General features: G+C 34.0%; 1 long non-coding RNA gene across 1 annotated transcript; it reads right to left on the bottom strand.

The window, feature by feature from the left end:
• Positions 1-6,539: 6,539 nt before the first annotated feature.
• Positions 6,540-20,720, bottom strand: LOC123538537 (uncharacterized). The gene is made up of 3 exons (XR_008368321.1): positions 20,599-20,720; positions 11,045-11,412; positions 6,540-7,094 (listed from the first exon to the last, which is right to left on the bottom strand). It is a non-coding gene; the product is annotated as an uncharacterized LOC123538537 (long non-coding RNA).
• Positions 20,721-23,079: the final 2,359 nt, after the last annotated feature.

Below are 23,079 nucleotides of genomic sequence, written 5' to 3'. Positions count from 1 at the left end.
TTAATCCAGAGAAAACTAGAATCTTATTTTGGCGTGTATTTAAAAACGCGAATACGTTAGTTAAATCATTTTAACTTTAGAATTCATGCGGACAGTATAGAAAATATAACAGCAACGTAAGAGATGATGGCGAAAAACGTTTACCGACGAGGATAAATTAATGGATTTTGAGGCCACGTGGGGGATACAGGATTCCCCCTATGGTGCTGTTTCGCTTGTTTCAATGAAGAAACCCAGATTACAGTGATGCATTTTTCGAGGATAAAGACTGACTCATGTTTTGAAAATGAGGCAGAGTATAAATAACAACTCGCTCTAGTCACCGAAAACTTATCCTGATATAGAAGGTAATGTTTACTATTATTGTGAGGGTGACAGATTCTCAAAAAATATGCAGAGACCGTGATCACGCTATGCTTTTAACGATGACGCAAAAGAAAAAACATAGGATTGTGTTTGATAAGAGAGTGAGTGATGGATGTATATCTTAGCCGTATGGATATTGAGTATATATATATTGTATGTTATTTATACAAAAAATAAAAGATGAACAGAGCGGTATCGTTTCTTATCTTTTCATTATTTCCAATATCTAAAATGAAGGATAAACATATTAACGTGACGTCATTGAGTTTCACCCCGAAAATTGACTGCACCCAATCCACGTCATTGAGTCCCATCCCGAAAATTGACTCCTCCCGATCCAAGATGGCGGCTTCATATAGACAAAGAAGGTAAAATCTCGCCTAGAGTCAGGTCCTCTACTACTAGTGTATGTCTGTATTTCTTTCATGCACATTTGTAGTAGCAATATAATCCTCTGCATGCGGTTACGAAGAAAATACATATGTTAAAGTGACAGTTTGCAAAAGGATGTTCAATAAATGTTAACTTTAAACATCTTCATTCCGGCTCCGTTGCTTCAATAAGTCGCATATTTCCTGTTATTTTATATATTAAACACTTTACAATTTATTGACAAACTTAAAAAAAAAATGAAATACTACGATAAACATTGAAAAGCATACATATACCATAATCTCGTTTTAAAAAACAAACAGTACGTAAGTATAGAACTATGTGTAAGGACGAATTTCAAGTGTTAATGAATAACTGTGGATGGCCAATCCCCGGATCCCCCACCCTCACGCACTACCACTTACTCAAATTGAACTTGAAAAAAAATCATAAACGTCTAAGTGCTAGGATTTATTCTTTATTGCAACTTTGTACGTCTGTTCCGGTACTTATCAATATGCACACTATATTAGAATCAATTTGCTTTGAGTGAAAATACCGAAATAGTACAAGGTTACATTCTTCATTTGTTTCATATAAACAATTAAATCTTGAATTTTCAGTGCTTTACAGCATGTTAACGATATAAAAACATATATATAGCCATTAAATATAACATGTCTTCTCACCAAAATGAAAAAAATATATATTGAGATGTTAGGTTACATATATTAAAGAAACATTATCTGTCTGGAAAACATCACCATCTGAAAATACTCCAATGAGATTTGTCATTTAGCGATAACCCGTATACATGTAGACATGGAAAATCACAGTGAAAGTGATCCAGATCTTTTCTCAGTACAATAAGCAATACAGCTAAGCCAAAGCTATAACTGTCACATCCTTATCTGACTCATATACAAGATCTCATCAACAAAATGGAACTACATTTTGAATTGCAAAAACAGATCATCTAACATCATCTTAAATGCTTGGCGAACTTCTTTTTTCGTAACACTTGGGCTCATTGTCCCTGCGCAGTTAGTGGGGACCGATGCGCTATGCTAACTGCCGAATGCTAAATGTCAATAGCTTAATGTTAATGTCACATACTTAATGCTAAATGCTACATACAAAATACTATATGCCGTATACAAAATGCTAAATGTCATAAAAACTTTTTTACATGCAGCCACAGGAAAACATTGCAGCAATTACAAGGCAGAGACTGAAGCACTCATGAAGGCCATCTCAATGGTTGAAGACTTGGCAGAAGAAAGCTCCTCAGTCGTCTTTTTCACATATGCACTGTCTGTTATGGAAGTTCCGATCAACAAGAAAGCTCCGCACTAGCCAGAAGAATGCAGAGCCTGAGTATAACCTGCAAAGTAGCACTTCAGTGGATTACATCAATTGTGAACTTGACAGGCAATGAAGAGGCAGACAAACTGGCTAAGCTAGAAGCTCAGTCAGAACAATCAACAAAACCTGTGAGTTACAAGAAGAAAGTCACCATCATCAATGCCTTACGAGACCAAGGATAGAGGAAGATGCTTTTCATCTCCTTGATCGGTCTGAACAAGTGATGTTGGTCAGGCTTCGCTCGGGGCACAACAAGCTCAATGCTCACATGTACAAGAAATACAGACTGGCACCATCGCCAACTTGTTCATGTGGTGAGGAAGATCAGACTGCGGAGCCGATAGATACCTCAATGCACCTGAAACTGTATGGAGGAATTGAGGATCTGCGGCAAACCACACGTTTCATCAAGGCCACTGGTCTGACAATGTAGTTGCGAACGAGAAGAAGATGATAAAAACAAATTATTTTTGTCAAATGATAAATGGTCATTCTCAAATGTTCAATCTTTGTGATATTTATCTCTTCAACTAATAAATGTAACTTTTACTCATTTGGAAAAATAATGAATGTGCTGCCTGTCTTATTTAAAGCAATAACGTTGCAGATGTTACAGGGACATGGAACCGAAACATTTTGCTGCAAAAAATATTTATTATATAATAGACTAAGATATGTAACAGAGATAAAGTTATGTAACGAAGGGCAATGATTATATAACTGATATATTCAGCTCTTTATTTCAATGGAAACTTAGCAATGAGCATTTTGACATTTATTGTTTTAATAAAAAAGCATTTATCATTGACAGTTACCGTTCGAAAGTCAATATTTGAAGTTAAGCAGTTCGTAAATAGCATTTTTCATTTTGCATTAACATTTTTGCAGTTACCATTGCGCATTGACCTTCCACAGGCATATCGCATTTGGTATGTTGCATTTTATATAAAGTATTTGGCATTTTGCATTAAGTGATTGATATTTAGCATTTATAATTTGGTGTTTAGCATTAAGTTGTTGGCATTTTGCATTAAATAATTGTCATTTAACACTTGGCTATATTCATGGCGCACCGGCCTTCAATACATATCAAATGCCATATGCCATATCCTTTGTGCTAAATGCCTATAATTATTGCCAAATGACAAATGCTACTCGTCAAATGCTTTAACTTTGTGAGTTAATGATCTGTATCCCTCACACTAATGACTGTTACTTTTAATCACGTGAAAACATATGAAATTCTATCAGCCTGATTTGAAGCAATAACACGTTCTGAGATGACATGATCGAAACTTTTCACTCTAAAATGTTAAATGTTTTAATAAAGACAAAGTTATTTTACAAAGGCCAATGACTATTTACAGGATGCATTTATACACTGATATATTCAGCTCTTTATCTGAATAAGTACTTAGCAATATGCATTTGGCATTTATTGTTTCGTATTTGCAATTCACAATTATCATTTATTGTTTGACAATTACCATTTCACAGGCAATATTTGACATTAAGCATATAGCAAATAGCATTTTGCAATAATTGTTTGTCATTTAGCATTTGGCAATTAGCATGGCACACCGGCTTTCCATAGCCTTCCATAGTTTTAATAAATGTTATTTGATTTTCAAAACATTTTGCATAAGGTGTTTGGCATTTAGCATTGTTATCTGATATTTAGCAATTGACAAATAACATGGCGCACCAGGTTTCCATATAAACATGTACATTAGCATCACTTCGGTAGAACCGCTCTACACACACTGGAAGTCTTTACTCTAGTCCTAGTTTACTCCCATTATTGTATCGCTAAATTATGGAGAGAAGTCCGATAAGATGATTGATTATTATAGTGATAGAAGTATGAAATCTAACAAATTTGAATTCGTAACAGTAATAGTAAAAATATTAACGAAAATGAGAACAATTTTATGCATGCAATATATATTAAGCGTATCAATACAATACTGACAGGTAACAATGTCACAAAAAAAAAAAAAAAAAACAATAAGAAAAAGAAAAAAAAAACATAATTTATTCACATGTTTTCCAACAATTAATTTGAGAAACATTTTTTTTCATATTATATCTGTTAAATATTCCAAGCCGAGATTCAACGAGTTATTCCCTAACTTCATTGTCCGTGTGTATTGAAAAAGGAAGTGAATGAATAACGGAATAACGTATATGGTATGTAATCCGCTGCATTATTATATGAAATGGTGTTAAACTGACGTATCAAAATTTTTAGAATTTTAATTGCATGCTTATTATACAACATTTTCAAGCCAAAAATCAGCCATAGGTGTAAATAAGTCCAGAAAACATTTTCTCATTAAAAGAGGCACCTTGTTGGTTCACAACTGAATGCACGTGCTAATAACTAAAATTGCACGTGCTGACGACAATTAAGAAATTTAATAAGATATTTAGAATATAATCACTGCAGACAATAGGTATTCATAACTTAATAAAACTATGAAAAAATCAAGTTTCTAATACCATTACTTTTTGAAATATGACACAAGGAAAGAGTTTTAGTTTCCGCGATTACCAGCTTCAGTAGTCATTTCCATGGTTACGGCACACCGCTAAATTTCTACGACCTCATTTAAAACCTCCATTTGTTGCCAAAATGTATTCCTATATAGGTGAAAAAGTTTTGTATGTTGGGTAAATTAAAATCCTTATGGAGGGCCCGTACACACGATATTTTCGACGGACGTATTTCTGTATATTCGAATAAACTAATTGGAACACAAGTTTCACGGGCAGTGATCACGCTTCAAGTAGCACAGATAAAGTACCAATGACACCTTTATCTACTGTGCACAGATTAATTAGAAATGCAAGTTTATAAAATTATCATTGACTCCTTTCGTCTTTCCCGTTTGCGCAACCATGACAGATTGAAAAAAAAAACAAACAACAGATGAATTCCAAAGCTTTACGCTGTTTTAAAACTGGCATTTTGTTTCAGGTAGTTGAAATATCTCAATATATATCAAATGCAAATTTCAGACTAAAACATATATCAAAATAAAAGAAATAGTCAAATAACATTTTATAATTACTTTTATATCAAAGGGAATTACGAAATTTCATAAAAAGTAATAAAATATACATTTTTCAACATAGATCTAACACTATGTAATGGTTATTTTATTTCCTGAAATAAATCTCAGGCAGTATATATGAGAACTGAACATTGTCGTAAAATGTTGCTCAAATATGATCACCTTTATGATGGAGCGTTCCAGAAACCACTACGCTACACTAGTTAGTTGACGATTTTGTCTTGCGTTTGTGCTTGCGTGCGTGCGAAATATTATTGATGTACATATCTAACATGGCTTAAACATTCATGGTGCATAAAATTATATAGAGTGCATATAAGTAACATCTGCTTACACGACTGATGGTTCATATTTGCATGCAGCCAAAATGATACCAATGTATCATTACTGCAATTTCCCTTAAAAACAAACCGTCCGATGTTTTAATATATACGAGAAACCAGGACTGTTTGTTTAAATCTTGGACTCTATCTTTGTTTCGTATTCTTCTTTAATTACGTGCATAACTGAACACAAAGGAAATCATAGAACTCAGATAATGTAATGTTTTAAAACATTTATAAGGATCACTGTTGTGACAATATTCCCAAATGCAGATCTGTAGCAATTAACAGAAACATTTTATACTACTAACGTCAAAGTTCAATCTACTAATCTCCGAAATAGTAAATGATAAGTGATAAATATTCTATACATTTAAACGTATATTGGAATGTCTGTTATAGTATCATGGTTACTTTTGGCACATAACAGCTTGATGGAAACTTAACCCCATACTGCTTGTGAATTCCCGCCCACATTTTTTACATTTAAATGGCTCATATCTATCTTGAGGTTTCGTCTGCCCGCTGCCAGGTAAATTGTCGCTATGTTCCTTTCCTATATATGATAAACTTTGCTCACGACCTGAAATGCAGGAATATGGAATATACATTATATGACTGTGATATATCCAAAGATAGTGTTAAGGACATTTTCGCAATATTGATGCCATGGATAAACCTTTTGGTGGCAGAAGAATTAGTATAAAGTGTCGAAGACTACATAAATATAGTCAAATGTTGCGCTGAGACTTTTTAACAAAGGTTATATTTATTGTAAAATATTACATGTTTTTGTGAGTTTTTCTTACTTTACAAGACGCAATTTTTCTAAGTAATTGTGAATTGATTGAATACATCCGTCATTCATCTTACCATTCATAATATTGATTTTATGCTGTCACAGTCTGATAAATATATATTTAGTTTAACTATTTTAGGTGTTTAATTTCACTAATGCAAAGTGAAAGACTATATGACCGGCAGTGAAATGCAATCCACAAAAATAAAGATAAACATAAATGAAATAAATTCATTACCAATATCGTCCTCCGGAATATGGAATGCTAGTTTACCTAGAGACTGTACATTGCTAAGACAAGTCTCTACGCTTCTGTTAACCTCAAATACCATAGTTCCCACCCTTTCAGCAGTAGCTTGTCTGGCACAATCACTCCCATCTGATATCTTCTCTTCACCAACCTTAATGTCTACAAAAACCTGAGCTTCATTGTTACTTCTGAATTGTTTGAGCTTGTCAAGTTGTTGTTCAAAATCTTTCAGTATGTCATCGATTTTCTTGCTGCTAGTAGTTATTTTGTCTGCAAACTCTTTGTGCTTGTCTTGTACCTCTTTTATTGATTTTCTCTCCAACTCTTCAATTTTGGCTATAATGCGTTTCTTAAACGGTTGTATATCATCAAGTATACCATCACGTTGGACATTCAGCTTCTTCAATTCATTTTGCATTTTGGACTTCAAATACTGCAAATCATCTTAAACTTTCTCCAAAGATGTTTTAGTTTTGTCTTTGTCCTGTTTCTTCAAAAGTCCTTTGGCAATGTTTGGGATATATTCTACGCCTTCACAGGACCTGAAATAAACGATATATGATAGCAACCTTGTTCCCTATTCTTTTGTCTTTTAACATCACTTAACATACAGCTAGGCCTGTATTCATCGTCATTTTAAGCCTGAAACTTATACTTTGAAATGCTAAAATTACTTATTTTCCTATATTTATAGGCCTACATGGAGTATGAATTTAAATGAATCTTGGCATGAATATGGCATATGCTACAACAAAAAGCTGTGCAAAGTTTCAGCAATGTAGATTGATTACAACGGAATTTATGGCAATTTTAATTGTTAGTGATTTAAAGTCCAAGTCTAACTTTCATACTGAAAAGTTTGATGAATATCGGCACTATACACATGACAAAAAGTATGTAAATATTATATCAAATAAAAGTAAAATAGTAAGAAGAATCCAGGAAATATAGCAAAATGGAATCTATTTTAAATCACTGTTTGTATATATTGACGTATATATACATGATTTGCAGTCAGTTAAATATAAATATAATTCGTTGATATTGTAAACATATAAAGGTACACACTTCAGAATATCATTGAGGTTTTGACATGATCATCGGTTATAGATGTGAATTTACAAAAACAAAGGACGTATATAGAAATTTTCGAAGCCGGATATCTTAACGAGCAAAATTCGATGAATTGGTATCCCCGCCGAAAGGGTTTGTGGTGAGGAATGCCAAAAAAATATATATCCGGCAAAAGGTTATAATAAGGATATTACTAAGAAGCAAATAATTTCATTAGTTAAGATCAAATTTAACAGAAAAAAATGTTTTAAGTGTACATAATAAATGTATGTCGCGTTGATCCTAACTAAAGAACTTATTTTGAATGGAATATCTTTACTGTAAATGTTGTATTCGAGTAGTTTGGCACCGAGTGTCGCTGTTTAACATGTACATTTGAACTTAAAAGAACAGATGTCCTGAAGAGAGCACAATCAAATAAGAAATCTGGAACGTAGGTGGTGATTGTGGTACGGGGGTGGGGATTTGGGGGGGGGGGGGGGGGGGGGGGGGGGTCCATGGTTACAACTTCACATGTTGATAAATATTCATGGTAGGTTTGAACAAAAAATTAAAAAGGACGGTGTGGGGATGGGGGATGACCGGGTGAGGGTACAAATTAAACTTCACAATATTGGATGGAAAATAATAATAATAAAAAAATGTTGGGGGGATGCATGATCGGGGTGGTGGAGGAGCGAGGTGGGGGATGGTACAACTTTGCATGTTGCTAAGTATTCATGGAAGGTTTGAAAAAAAAGAAAAAGGAATGAAAAAAAAAATTTTTTTTTGGGGGGGGGGGGGGTTGGGGGGGGGGGGGGTTGATAATAAATGTTCCTGGAAAAAAATGAAAGAAGTTTAATGAAATTCTACCAATTTGTTAGGACTGGTCAGCCCGGTGTCAGTATAATGTGACTGGGTGGGGTATCATGCCACGTGTCTACGGCGTGATATTCCAGTGAGACAGCACTATAAAGTTGGGCATTGTGCTCGCTGCTACAAGTAGACACCGTCGTTTATATGACTGAAAAATTGTTGAAAAAGACGTTAAACCCGAACACACACACACACACCAATTTGTTAGTTTGTTATGTACAAATATGTGGATATTTAAACAATTAAAGGGCAATAACTCTGAAGTTACTAGAGAAATCCTGAGGTAATTGTGCGTGCACTACCATATTATGGTGACCTAAATTCAGTTTAAGTTTCATACTTCTAGGTCAAATATGTCACAAGCTATGAAGCAGAAATTGCCATATTTATAGTACCCTATATCGTTAACACTAGAAACTTCTAAGGGCCATAACTCTGGTGTTACTTGTGCAGTCTGACTGAAAATTGACGGGCCGCATTTCCCTATAGTGGTGAACATGTATATGAAGTTTTAATTAAATATTTCCAACCACTTCCTAGATATGTCTCCGGACGGACGGACGGACGGACAACGCCAAAACTATATCCCTCCGCCTTCGGCGGGGGATAATAAGCATTGGTTGATTGAAACTTTTTTGCATCAGTTACGATTGTCTTACTTCTTACAATTAATACATCTTCCTACTGCATATTTTTTGCAACATTATGCTAATGCGTGTTAATAAACAAACACTGTTAAAGCTCTGTCATGAACTGCTCGATTTTGTTAATTCAGACAGTTTTAGGACTCATGTATGTAGTTCTTTTGGTTCATACAAACCAAATATTATAAATTATGATAATGACACTGAAATTCAAATTAAAGTGGTAATATAAAATATGATACCAAGATTAATAGTTGTCTTTAAAAGCTCAGAAGTTTCCTTTTCTACTTTATTAGTGAAATAGAACGGTAAAATGGTGGCCTACATCAGACTGTGAGAGGAATTTTGTATCTAATAGTTCAATGATAACGATAAATATGAATATCAAATATATAAAAGCAAACAATACATTCTAAATGTTTAAAATGAGCCAAAGTTAATGAAGGTAGAGGAAATAGTAAAAAAAAAGATAAACAATGAAAACAATGATTCAGAACATTTTTTTTCATAGAAATATTGTTAATAGACGGGATATTAGAACAGTAATGAAGTAAAAGCAGGGTGGAGTTTTGAGACATTAAATTATGTTCGCCATAATACATCATTCATACGCGTCCGTCGTAACACACATGGTCTATTGGTCTACAATATAAAGAATATTTGATTAACCGGAAGTGATGGTCTAATGTCATTTTAACCAAGGATAATGCCTAGTATCCGTTATACGGGTTATACCTGAATTGGTCCTCCTACGTAACCGAACAGATAATTGTCCCGGGAATGTATTATATCCCGTATATTATAAGATGAATTTTGATAGTTTATAGCTTTTGATACAGCATAGTGACTAATATTAACAGAAAATAAGCAGCAATGTAAAGGCTCAAACTCTACACTGTTGAACGTATTTTTCCATGGTGAAAACTGACCGAAGGACTAATTTGTTCAAATCGTTCAGACAAAAATCAAGAACACAACCCCATCTTTTTATTGGCTGGATTTCCTTTGGATACAACAATGCCTTGAATGATTAAATAAAATTCAACAAAGTAGAACATTAATTTTAGACATGCAGAAGTATCTTAAAGTTTGAACATTTGAAATAAAGTGTGTCTGCTCTCTTTAAATGGACAATAAAATAATAGTAAGTAGTGAATTCACATATTTTAAATATTTTACGCAATATTAATCAGTAACATTGCAGCCTCTTTTAGTTATACGTCAGACACTAAATGGGAAGACTGTGCGAAAATATGGTAGTCGCAAAATGGCGGATTCAAATAGTTGTTCTGCTCCGTAGAGCTAATAACATGACAGAATTCGCCATGCAAACTGAGATCGTACACCACCACTACAATTTGTTTAGCTGGTTTTACAGTTTGTGTGTTGGATTGAAAATATTTATCTTGAATCAAACATGACCCCTACTTTTCTTTTGATTTTTATTCAGCACTGACTATATTCTTCAACACAGTGTAAGTAACAGCAATTTAAAATGGGTCCTGATGTGTGCTACAGCCATTTGAAATATGTCAATTTTATATAGACTAAAGACGAACGGATATTTAGTGTGTTATATATAACCTTTAAGTATGTCCCGTCTGTTTTTGCAAATGTGATAATATACTTAATCAATATAAACACTGGCATGGAAAGTTTTCAAAAGATGCCAAGGGAGGACCGAACTGCCAATTTTGGCAACCAAGTGAAAAAACTGCATCGCAATGGAATAAGTTTAAACAGTCTTTTAACCCCCTGAAGTATTTTTTTTTCTATTTAATTAAAAGATAGAAGAAGTTTGAACAGTATATGTCGTCCTCTATGCGCACAGTGTGAGGGCCAACATAACCCACACCCCATACGTACGCGATAACTGTTGTTGGAGTATCGAACTGATAATAAATAGGTTATCTGAATACCTGTGTTTCACAGCAATACATATTGTACAGCACACCGTGTCATGTTGTCCACAGAACATCTGTATCACTTGTCCATGATGCTCCTCGCATAAATCCGTCGGCAGTTCACCGGAAGAAGGTAATTTTGGTTGTCTCTGACCTTGACCAAAGAGTCGTGAAGCCTTATCAATTACATTGTGATTTTTGGTTAATTTGTTGTGACCTGTCACACATCTTTGACAATAGAAGATCTGGCAGTCAGTACACTGGAACAGAGCTTCCGTGTTTTTGCCATCGTCGAAACATGGTACACAGGTGAAATCATGTAACGCGTCAGATGCGCCAATCTGCGAAATTCCAAGTTTTCCACCAGCCGCAATCTTTTATGTCTATCGAATGAAAAAAAAACGATAAGCATTGATGCAATTTACAAGGAAATCCGAAGCTGTATTATAAAAGGAAATCTTTAGCTACACTGACAATGTATTTTATGTCTACCTTTAAGTTGAACTGATTGTACAAAGTTTTCTTTGTTTGATATACGAAAGAGAAAAAGACTAAATACCATGTGCAAATGAATAGGTCATTTAGTAATAAATGACGGAACATATACACATGATAACATACAACAATGTATGATAAAATATCAAATGTTGTTTCACAATATACAACAAGAAATAAAAAAGAAAGTATATAAAGTATATACTGTCTTAGTCATACTGTTGTAATATCAAAGTTGGGTCCTTAACAGCTGGCCACAAAATTGTGCACTGATAATGTATTATACTTGGAAAATGAATGTACAATAGTAGAGCGGGTCGAGCATTTCTAAACCCTGATTGAGACTCGCATAGTAAATTCTATTTACTCAAATAACTTTCCTGTTGGTCATATACAATTCTTTCAAATATTTTAGATATAATACATAAAATTGATACAGGTCTGTAGTTTCCTACCTCCGTTTTTATACAAGGGAACAAACGGGCAGCTTTCAAATCATTACTTGTATTATAGACAAATTAACATGTGTAGGTGGACAAGTAATAATAGATGCCCCATCTCTGACAAAACGTGATGAAATACCAGCAAGACCTGTGACCTTACTAACAGTAAGTTTGTTAAGGTATTTCAAAACTTTGATTTCTGTAACAATGGAAAGAGAACAGCTATTGTTGGCATTACCTTTTTCTAAAATAGAAATTAGCAACAAAATCGTTACTAAACTGTCCCAATTGTTTTGGAAATTTACTGACAAGATTTGATGTAACAGTTGTAAAATAAGTTCTGAAACGGTTTGCAACATTTAACTTATCAAAATCAATGTCACCATCAATATTCAACCCAATATTTCCAGAACAACTTTTATTTATTTTACAAGTGGGCCAAGTGGCCCTGGGTCGCTCACCTGACAAGCCAATGAGGCACTATGGTTGTAGGAGAACAAGTTAATGACTGAAAAAGTTATTTGAACAATTTTGGTAGAGGACCACCCAAGGATCATTCCTGTAAAGTTTCCTTAAATTTGGCTCAACAGTTTCACAGGAGATAATGGTGCAATATAGGCTCGGCCAACCCGGTTGGGCCCACACCCTCAACATCTCGATCAAAGAAATCCTTGATGAAAATCCTTGATGAAAATCATAATACGTGTTTTTTTCTCCAGGTTCAAATATCATGTCTTCTATTTTTTATGTTTTTTTTTAATCAAGAGTTTTTCCTATATAAGTCTATGTAAAAACAAGTATCCCCTGGTGCGGAGACAATCTTGACCCCAGGGCCATGATTTGAACAATCTTGGTAGAGGTCAACTAGATAATGATATATACACCAAATATCTAAACTCTAGCCATTGTAGTTTCAGACAAAAACATTTAAAATAAGATTTCCCTCTATAATTCTATGTAAAACAAGACAAAAAGATTTTTAAAGATTTTCGTATACAAGTCTATGTAAAAAACAAGTAATCCCTGGGGCGGGGCCAATTTTGACCCTGGGGCCATAATTTGAACAAATTTTCTGGAAATTCGGTGAGGTGAGTTAAACAAGTTTGGTGAACATGCAAAAATAAATAAAAGCGCTATCGTGAACACAAGGCTAAAATCTGCAATTTTAGCCATTTCAGGGGCATAACTCCAAGACCCATCGTGCAATATGGCTGGTTTTCGAAAGGAACCGAGATCTAATAGAGATACAAGTTATGTGTAAGTTTGGTTCAAATCAAATAAGAAATGAAAGCGCTATCGTGAACACAAGCTCAATTGTGCAGATTTTAGCCATTTCAGGTGGCATAACTCCAAGACCCATCGTGCAATATGACTGGTTTTCAAAAGGAACCGAGATCTCAGAGAGATACAAGTTATGTGCAAATTTGGTTTAAATCAAATAAGAAATGAAAGCGCTATCGTGAACACAAGCCCAATTGTGGACGGACGGATGACGGACAAAAGACCATACTAAAAGCTTCACCTGACTTTCAGTCAGGTGAGCTAAAAATTAGATTCTTGAGTGTCTTCCACAAAGACTTGGAATCATTTTCATTATCAACCATAGATTTTTTAAAAGTCTCTTTTAGCACAGCATATAAGATGCTGAGTTTTATTTCTAAAAGATATAAAAGGGGTTGGACTTTCTTATAAGCATTTAAAGCTTCTCTGTCCTTTATAAACTGTAAAAATTAATTAGAAACTCATGGCTCAGTTCTTTGCTTAATTCTTACTTCTTTCGATGGAGCAATGTGATTAACTATTGACAAAATATAGATTTAAAACTACACCATGCATCTATAACATTTTCACATAAAAGCTCTGGTAACCAATCAGTGTTAATTAAATTTTTCTGAAAATCCTCTTTGTTATAGCTTTTCAAGGAGCTCACTTTGACAGTAGTGTGCTTGCTCTTTACTAACTTTTCTGGTACAATATATAAGTGAATGGTCACTTATACTAATATGAAGAAGAGTTTACTCCAGATTCTCCAGATTGAAAGATTTTCTCTTAATCTGTAACCAGATCAATAGTAGACGAATAATAACATATTCTTTGAAAATCTTTTAAAACCTTTTTAAAATTAAACATGATAACAAAAGGGCCATAATACACCTATATCGCTCACCTGTTATCATTGCACTTAAGGACAAGAAGGTAAAAAATCATAATCAAGATCAATCAAAAATATAGTTGCAATTTTCTTAAAGTTATTTCAAATAAAGTTATTTTCAAATCAGGCCAGTAATTTAATGCCCGAAAAATTACATCAGAAGAGGATAGGAGCAAAATTTTGACTGATGAAGCCCAAAGGACAGGAACAATAAAGGGAATAATTGAAAAATTAATCTAATTCCTCAGAAAAAAATATCAAAAGGAAAAAAAAAATCTTACAAGGTACAGATATGTCAAGATACACCTAAAAACTGGAGGTATCATCCATGCTGTACCACAGAAAATTGGACTCGGTTTTTCCCTACGGCCAGTAATAAAAAAGTTACTAAATAAGCTATTTATAGTAACGTAAAAGGGAAGTAATTAAAAATTGTAAATGAACAAAGAAGGATATGTCAAATAGAAACAAGAGCACTGCAACGCAACGCAAATGCAGAACAATATACACACCAAACAAAGTCATAATGACCTTTGACCCCTAAGAGTGACCTTGACTTTGAAGTGAGCCATGCACTCTGCATGTCGTTTCGATGAGGTGAACATTTGTGTGAGGTTTCTTTGAAATCCTTTAGGGGGTTCAAGAGTGGAAGGGGAAATTGCTAACCAACAGACAGACAGACAGACAGACAGACACCGAGCCGATAACATAATACATCCTTTCGGGCGTATAAAAAGGAATCGAGATCTTATGGTGATACAAGTTGTGTGCAAGTTTGGTTAAAATAAAACCATAAGTTAAGCTGCTATTGTGCTAATAGCTAATTTTGGCCATTTAAGCAGCTATAACTCTGGAACCCATTACGGGATCTGGCCAATTCAAGAAAGGAACCGAGATCTTATGCTGACTAAGATTTGTGCAATAAAATATGTTAAAAGGTCCTTTGGAAGCAAAGAATGCAACCAAGAAAAATAATAGCAGACTCTGTTTGATTGAGTCTGTTCATGAGATGTGATGAAATGTGCAACACTTCTCACGCCCCCTAGCACCGGCTTAAGCGGAACTCTTATTACACATATGTTGAATGGACTCCATGATCCCAAAGGACCAGAAAATATATCAACACTGAATCCAAGTACGGGGAGACTTTTTACAGCCGCCACACGGCACTTAAAGATTGCAAGTTTGATTGAATTCAATGAACCTTATATTGTGCAGACAAGGTCAAAATAGCTAATTCTGGTCTATCAGGGGCCATAACTCTGGAACCCATAATGGAATCTGGCCAGTTCAAGAAAGGAATCAAAATCTTGTGTGCAAGAGTGGTTAAAATCAAATCATAAATGAAGCTACTATGGTGAAGACAAGGTCAAAATAGCCAATTTAGGCCCTTTCAGGGACCATAACTCTGGAACTCATTAAGGGCTCTGACTGGTTCAAGACAGGAACCGAGATCTAATGTTGATACAAGTTTTGTGAAAGTTTGATTAACTTCAAATCATAAATGAAGCTGCTACTATGCAGACAACGTCACAATAGCTAATTCTGACCCTTTAAGGGGGCATCATTCTAGAACCCTTAATGGAATCTGGCAAGTTCAACAAATGAACCAAGATCTTGTGGTGATACAAGTTGTGTGCAAGTTAAGTTAAAATAAGATCAAAAATGAAGCTGCTATTGTGCAGACAAGGTCAAAATATCTAAGTTTGGCCCTTTAAGGGGCCATAACTCTAGAACCCATAATGGAATCTGGCCAGTTTAAGAAAGGGACCAAGATCCTATAGTGATACAAGTTGTGTGCAAGTTTGGAAAAAATCATGAATAAAGCTGCTATTATGCAGACAAGGTCAAAATATCTAAATATTTGGTCCTTTCAGGGGCTATAACTCTAGAACCCTTTAGGTTTCTTCTATGGTTGCCTATAGTATAAACATGTCAAACACACTTTCGAACTTAGGGTAATAATTTGAATTTAATTTGACAATTGATTCAGAGGAGAAAAGTGACCACATCCCCTGGCAGCCATGTTTTTTGAAGAATCAGAAAAAAATTGAATAATCTTGGTCACACAAGAACCATTTAAGCAAAACTGTTTAAAAATCTGACCAGCAGTTTCACACTAGAATATTTTTAAAATTTACATAATATGCATATAAAGAAAAATGACCACGCCCTCTTGCTGCCATGCTTTTTTGACGAATCAAACTAATCTGAACAATCTTGGTAGAGGGTCACACAAGGATCATTTGTGTAAAATTATTCTAAAATCGGGCAACCAGTTTCACACTAGAAGAATTTTAAAGTTTCCACTATGTACATATAGGGAAAAGTGACCACGCCCTCTGGCGGCCATGTTTTTGACGAATCAAAAGAAATTGAACAATCTTGGTAGAGGGCCACACAAGGACCATTTGTGTGAAATTATTTTAAAATCGGAAAAGCAGTTTCATAAGAGAAGATTTTTAAACTTTCCTCTATAAACATAGAGACCACGCCCACTGGCGGCCATGTTTTTTGACAAATCGGAATAATTTGAACAATCACGATAGAGTGTAGCATAAGGACCATTTGTTTGGACCTATTTTAAAATCAGACCACTATGTGCAACCAAGCGGAACCGTTTGAATAACTTTTGTGGAGGACTACGCAAGGAACATCATGGCCAAGTTTTATCAAAACCCATTCAGTGGTTTTGGAGGAGATGTCGTTTAAACACAAATGTGGACGACGGACGACTTGACGCCCGGACGCACGCTGGGACGATGGACGACGGAAACAGCGTGGTCACAATACGTCAACATGAGCACTTCGTGCTCAGGTGAGCTAATAATAGATCACTCGTCCTGGTCCAGTTAATCCTGAACTTTTTCTAGATTTCAAAATAATGTGAATGTTGTACCGATTGAATACTTGTTATATCAACATAATTACTGCATGTGTTATAACCTGGACACCGTTAAAGCAAGAAAAACAAGGGGAATACCTTTTTATTGTGACAGTACTTTATTTCTTAAACTAAGTTTTGAATAATAAACTAATTGAATATTACATTACATAGTCAAAAATGTAAAATTTCTACTTTCGCTCTTTTTTTCAGGCATGTTTTTTTTTGACAATTTAACAAGTCATATAGATTAAGTATACTTATCAAGGTTCCTCCGCGGACAAGCGGTTAAAGTTGAGACTTCATCGATTATTAAAGGAAAAAGTTGTCATATGTCCTTAACTGTGTCGATGTGACGTTTAAATTACAACGTAAGATTTCCTTCAAGAAATTGACCGTGAGGATCTGTTTTCTTTGGTTTTATGACACACTAAAACAATTTACGAACATGGTAATGTTACAGATTTGAGTGGTAAAGGAAGTCCGTAGATGCCCCTCCGGTAATTATAGGCATAGGAGGGTGCCTTAGTAAATCAAATGACCTTCGGTTATCCAGCTGTATTGCTACCTTACATCAAAGAATTATACGTCACATGAAAGATTTCAACCCAACAGAAGTGACAGGAAAGTGTTTTGAAAGTCGTCATTAACCATTCAATCATGAATTGCTCTAAGATTGCTACCATTGAATAAAAGAAAAACAAAAGAAAAATGATAATGATAAAAACTACGTGTCTTAAAATTACTTCCTTGTATTTCAGGATTAATTTATTAAAGAGAGAGTCAAAGAATAACGCCCTGTATATAACCTAGCTGCAGCTGATTTATTAACATATGATTAAGTTTATCAATGGAAAAGAACATGGCACAATATAAATGTTCATTCTAAAATATCTTGATATATCTCTTTCATTTTCAGTCCTTTCCCTTTTCCAAAAACTAAAAAGATAAATACTGGCCGTAACACACAATGATTATCTTGACATTTTCATACAATAAATGCAATTAATTTACTGATAATTGAATAAATTTAGTAATATATGATGCCAAGAAGCAAACACATATTTTAATATTTTTACTTTCCTTCATTTGGTCTTTATTACTTTATAGATAATCTTTAAGTGGTGAATGTTATCTTTCATTTAGACACTTTTGTTAAAAGGAACGCGTTTTAAAAAAAATAGCAAGAAGTAATTAGATTTGTAAAATTACACGATTTTTATCTCGTTTTAAGCAAAAATTATCTCAAATACACCATATAGAATTTAATGTTCCATTTGAACTTGTTTAACCGACTATAGAATTTATGTAAAGTACAAAATGCATACAATAGGTTTTAGAAATTTGATTAAAACGAAAATAAAATAGCATGATTTGAAGTGGCCATTTTGACTTCAAAGAGGCCTCCAAAATAATGATGATAAAAAGATAACAAATGGATGTTGACAGACTGAGTGGTGTTTAAACTTTTAAAACAATACACTTTAATGCAATATGCTAGGCTGATAACTTGTTAATGTATTATACTTAGGAAATATATTTTAGTTTTGTGTGCTTTATTGGCAAATAAAACACGGTTTCGAATTCAGATGCTGAACGAAAGAACATGGTTTATTTGCCAACAAAACACGCAACACTAAAAATTCATTTCCATTCTAACATGTTCGTATTACACCAGAAAGAGATACAAATCATGACTCATTTTAGGCGTAAAAGGACGGAGTAAACAAGAATAGCCCAAAGTAGGTCATTTTGCGAAACCTGTTTTAAATGATCCTAGGGTAACAATTTTAATAACACCTGCGCAGAGCTGTCCTCTGTACATCGCAATCAGTGGATGGTATTTCAACAATTATTTTCAGTGGATATAGATTTTTCAACATCCGCGTTGTTAGACGATTATAAAAAATCGTTGATATGCAAGCAGTGGTTGGTTTGCGGAATAGAGTTTCTTGTTTCGCTTGCCATTAAATAATAATAAAATAAAAACACATGTCAGTTATCGTGTTATGAATATTGTCAACCCTAAAATGTATTAACACCCTCGCGAATTGTTTCGGGTGTTGATGCTTTTTTATAACAGTATCAATAACATCTTTACTGCCATGTATTATTTATATAATATCACTTGTCAACAGAGGAAATTATACTTTTTTTCGGGCGGTGTACTATAATTTATAACAGTGTCATAGCCAACCACTTTTAATAAAAAAAAATAAAAATAAAAAATAAAAACTGTGGTCAGAAATCTTACAGAATTATTTTATATTATTCATTAATGGAGACATTTCTGTATATCCTGGCCCTGTACTGAAAATGCAAGAAACTTGTTGCCAAACACAATCATGTTATTTTGCGTTAATGCTGCATGGAATTGTGCCATATAAAATGTGAAGTTCATTAGGCACAGACTTGTGGATGTGAACCATGTTCTACCCATCTCCAAGTTAGAGACTCCTCTTTCTGATGATTAAAATATCAAAATTATTGAATAGTCTTAAGTCAAATTTGTAGAAATTCATAAACAATAAAATTGTCGACCTGCCATTCATTTAAAAAATTTGACTTGGCGAAGTAACATTTTTAAGTTCTGCGATACAAACTTGAACGGCGCAATAGAAATATAAATGGTAAAGGCATTGTATCATACATAAAAGACAAACATTCTTCACAGGACCGAGAAACCAAAAGACACTAGAGACATTACCTATGAGGTAAATCTAAATAAAACAAAATGGACAATGATATGTATTACAGGCAACTTAAAACTTTTGATAGTGAATTAAGTAACTGATTCACACAACTATCAGATAAATGTTCGTCTTTCTATGATAACTACAGCAACAGTTACTTGTATACCGATGGTTATCTTTCATCAAAATAGTTTATATTGTAGCAATTGTAGAACATTTTAATAAAACATATTTATCTTAACTAGGTATATATGAATTAATTGTGTCTATAGAACTACTTTCATAATTAAAAGTCGTGCTGCAGCAATAAACGACATACCATGAAAACGTCCAGAATGTTAGTGTATTTTGGTATGCTAGACATGTATGAAGCGTTTACTATTTTTATCTAACGCGTGGTACTGTTAAACCTTGATAATTGTATGTTTACACCAACTGTATGTAGTATTTAATGTATGCATATATGAAATTTGGGTCAAGAACACCTTTAAACTCTTGGCCAAATTTAATAGTAATGAATAGTGCAAACTATTATGTGGTAAACTGATTTAACAGTGTAATAAATGTAATGATTTCTACTTACGGCTCTTTTATATTTGTTGTATTTGTTTAAACTTGTTATCCATAGTAGGTCAAAAACTCATTTAAAGCTTATGTTGGTATTGTTATATGTCTTGACTAGTTAACGTAAAACATATCTGATGTATAACTGTTATTATATAAATATATAAGGTTATCGAAAGTAGCTTAATTACTCATACATTTTATTCTACGTGTACAATTACCATGAAAGCGAAAGTAGATACATCCCCTTTGTATCATACTAGGAAAACGAAAGTAGATGGATTTTCTTTTACCATATAAAGAAAACGAAAATAAAATTATTGCTAATAAATTTTTACCCTGTTTTTGTGCTTGTAAAATGTCCTTTAACAGAAAAATAGCAATAAACAAGCGTATGCATTCACTCACAATCAAGATTTCTTAAGTCCAGAAATTGGTACTTTACTTTGTTTAAACTAAACTCCGTACTACCCGGTACATGAATCTTAATTAATATCTGTACACTTCAAATGGTAAAACAACGCCATTTAAGATACAATAATATTTACCTTCGCTAAGAAGGAAATATAATCAAATTTTGTTTTGAGACTCGATCTGTTTTACAAGTATCCTTTTCATTAAATATTACCTGTAGGTTCTTAAATCAATCATGAACACTATTATTGTACTGCCCTGTAACGAAGTAGGATATGCCTTTCAATATGGCAGTTGCGAGTTCGAGTGGGATACCTACTTACTACATAATCAGTTGTTTAAGCTGTCCTTGCTAGACTCGTCCTAACGATAGAGCATACTGTTCTTTCCTATGATGGGAACGCTTCTTCGACTCCTCTATAAGACAGACATCGTGCACTTATAACTAGTGTTCTATTTCGCTGATACAAGACTCTAGGTTCACATCTTCATATACCTTTTTGATACAAATTTAATAGTTAGGAAATCATGAATTTTCATGCTAAAATATTTAAAAACGAAAACCAATGCCACTGACGTGATTTAAATATATGTTAACGTCCACGATGCAAATCCTACGTTTATCCATATGGCTATGTAACCGACATTTTCCCATATAATATATTTGGCATATATACATTTATATATTTTTATATCTTTGAAGAGATGTCTATATAAAACTTCCTTGTGACAATGGTAAATGTTTTATTCTCTACTTGCATTGACTGGTCCATTAGATTAAGTTTAGTGAACGATAATTTGCATGCATTGAGATCGCGGCCTTAACGGTGCCCTACGGTTTTCTAATGTGTTGCTTGTTCGTTTTTCTATGTTATTTGGTTGATCGTAGTTGTGTGTTTGTCTCTGGTACATGAGTGTCTGCACTATTGTGGTTTACGTTGTAGTGCGACTGTTTTTTAAAGAACATGGCATTCCCTTGTATATTCGTCCTTGTTCAACTTCCCCCCTTTGGATTCCTCTCCCCCCCCCCCCCACACTCCTCCAACCCCGACCCCATTTCGCACCCTGCCGTATCCTTCCCCTCCATCAATATTTAGCATAATTAAGGACGCTCGCTACAGTTTCGTAATTTTTCTCAATAATAGATTTTGATGAAATGTTTTGTATGAAAAGATCATGTTATGATGTATTAAAAAATGAAATAAAAATACTAGGTCACCAGCTTTGTTTCAATTTAATTTGCCCCTAGATATGGTGCTATTTTAAACATTTTTCAAAATTTCTGTAATCCTAAAATATATTTTAGTAAAGTACAATAATCAGCATAAATTTGATTATCTAAGCATTTTTATAACGGAAAACAATATATTTATTTGAAACATGCTCAAAGAAATCAAAAGAACATTATTTTGTAAAGAATGGAATACTTGTTCAGCAGACCCAAGGGCCATTTTTGTATATTTTTGTCAATTTTAAGTTGGTACTTTTGCTATTTTATCGAGTTTCACATAATAGAATTTAATCAAACTCTGCACATGCCTTTGGTTATGTCTACCTAATCTAAAACAAAAAGAAAATTGATAGGTCACCATATTAAATTTCGCTTAAATCAAATTACAATGAGGTGGGGTGTGGCGGGCATTTATACAACGCAGGTTGGTACGAAATACTCATTCAGTGTTTGAGCAAATGACTTAGAAATATATATATAAAATTATCAAACGGCAGATTTCTTAATAAGCGGATTTTAAGGTGTTTCTGAAGCATTTTGATGGCATAGAACGATCAAAGTTTCCGCCCTTTTTTTTAACAAAACCTATAGTTTACGAATGTACGGTACGGGTACAGTACGGGATTAGAAACAGCTGTGACTCAATGCAGAGTTTGAGCGCTGGTATAAATAACAGACTCCAGTATATGTCGGATTGAAGCAATTTGAACTAAAAGTACTTTAAATGTATATATTTTGTAACCATGGTGATACTTATCCTTACCTTTAGTCAGTATATTATACATTTTGTACATTAAATGCATGCGAACATACAATAATTTGCGAATTTTTGCCGTACACGACATTAGATAATCACTTCCGGGCATGCGCAGAAGACCGCACCAAGTCTGCAGTGAGCTACATCGAAACCAAATTGGCATGGTGTTGGGGTAAATATCGACCCGTCCGGAAAAACTGTAGCGAGTGCCTTTAAATATGTACTTGTTGGATGTTTGAAATATTTTCCATTACAGCTTCTTTTTGTTATGGACCTGCTGTGTAAATGCGTGGCTCTGGGGCTGTGTTTTTGGTGCTCTGTGCTTCCGAGAAATCTACCCTCACCTATTATCTTTTATTATAAATAGCAACATCAAAGGAAAGAAGATGTTCTGTCATGGTAAAATAAAATATATAC

This window comes from Mercenaria mercenaria, chromosome 18 (genome assembly GCF_021730395.1).
Source record: "Mercenaria mercenaria strain notata chromosome 18, MADL_Memer_1, whole genome shotgun sequence".
NCBI lineage: Eukaryota > Metazoa > Mollusca > Bivalvia > Venerida > Veneridae > Mercenaria > Mercenaria mercenaria.
Note: the sequence above shows the minus strand (reverse complement) of the source record. Positions and strands in the feature narration are given on the sequence as shown.